The sequence below is a fragment of the Alligator sinensis genome, unplaced genomic scaffold, assembly GCF_000455745.1.
Source record: "Alligator sinensis unplaced genomic scaffold, ASM45574v1 scaffold611_2, whole genome shotgun sequence".
Lineage (NCBI taxonomy): Eukaryota > Metazoa > Chordata > Crocodylia > Alligatoridae > Alligator > Alligator sinensis.
The window spans coordinates 4865766-4867561 of NW_005841869.1; positions in this window are offsets into that span (position 1 = coordinate 4865766).

Here is a 1796-nt window from a genome sequence, read left to right on the forward strand (position 1 = left end):
CAGGAATGTTTCTCCAAGTTAGAAAAATATGCACAGAAGGCAAAAGTGCACTTGAAGTTGCAGCTAACAAGGGATTTGAAGGGTAACAAGAAGAGTTTCTACAAGTATGTCAGCAACAAGAGGAAGATCAGGGAAAGTGTGGGTCCCTTACTGAATGGGGGTTTGGGGCCGGGGGGAACCTAGTGACAGAGGATGTGGAAAAGGCTGAAGTACTTACTGCCTTTTTTACCTTAGTTTTCATGGGCAAGGTCAGCTCCCAGACTACTACACCAGGCAGCACAGTTTGGGGAGGAGGTATGTAGCCAACAGTGGTGACAGAACAGATTAGGGACTATTTAGAAAAGCTGGGCATAAACAAGTCCATGGGACTGGATGGGATGCACCTGAGGGTGCTGAAGGAGATGGCCAATGTAATTACAGAGCTGCTGGCCATTATTTTTGAAAACTCATGGTGATAGGGAGAGGTCCTAGATGATTGGAAAAGGGCAAATATAGTGCCCATTTTTAAGAAAGCGAAGAATGAGGATTGGGGGAACTACAGACCGGTCAGCCTCAGCTCAGTTCACGGAAAGATGATGTAGCAGGTCCTGAAGGAATCCATTTCTAAGGACTTGGGGGAGAAGAAGGTGATTAGTAACAGTTAGCATGGATTCACTAAAGGCAAGTCATGCCTGACAAACCTGATTACTTTCTGTGGTGAGATGGCTGGCTTTGTGGATGTTGGGAGAGCAGTTAACACGATAGCAAGACTTGATATGGTCTCCCACAACTTCCTGGCAAACAATCTAAGGAGGTGCGGGTTGGATGAATGGATTGCAAGATGGATGGAAAACTGGCTGGATCATCAGGTTCAAACAATAGCAATCAATGGCTTGATGCGTACCTGGCAGCCAGTATAAAGTGGAGTGCTCCACGGATCAGTCCTGGAGCCTCTCTTGTTCAATATCTTCATCAAGGACCTGGCAGATGGGATGGAGTGCACCCTCAGCAAGTTTGTAGATGACAGCAAGCTGGGGGGAGTAGTAAATAGACTGAGGGGTAGAGCTAGGATTCAGAGAGACCTCAACAAATTGGAGGATTGACCCAAAATAGATGTCATGAGGTTCAACAAGGGCAAGTGCAAAGTCCTGCACTTAGGATGGAACAATCCCATTCATGAGTACAGGCTGGGGACTGACTAGCTAAGCAACAGCTCTGCAGAAAAGGACCTGGGGGTGACAGTGGACAATAAACTGAATATGAGCCAACAGTGTGTCCTTGTTGTGGTGAAGGCTAATGGCATCCTGGGCTGCATGAGTGACACGACATCTGGAGTCCTGTATCCGGTTTTGAGCCCCCCACTACGGAAAGGATGTGGACAAATTGGAGAGAGTCCAGCAGAGGGCAACAAAAATGGTTTGGGGCTTGGGGCACATGACTTCTGAGGGGAGGCTGAGGGAACTGGGTTTATTTAGTCTGCAGACTACTCAAAAGAGGTTGTAGAATCTCCATCCCCAGATGTTTTAAGACCTGGCTAGACAAGGCCTTGGCTGGGATGATCTAGTTGGGGATGGTCCTGCTTTGAGCAGGGGGTTGGATTAGATGACCTTTTGAGGACCCAAATAAGAATGGTTACACGTACGTGGCATGTTTCATCTGAAGGTTCCAAAGCGCTTTGCAATGAACAAAGCTCAATTCAAGAGCTGTTTATGATGCCCAGTTGGCTAATGTCAGAAGCCAGTATTGTTTATTTTCATTTTTAGTGACATAAAAAAATCAACTGCCTGCCTTGGATATCTCTTGATATATCTGAAAAC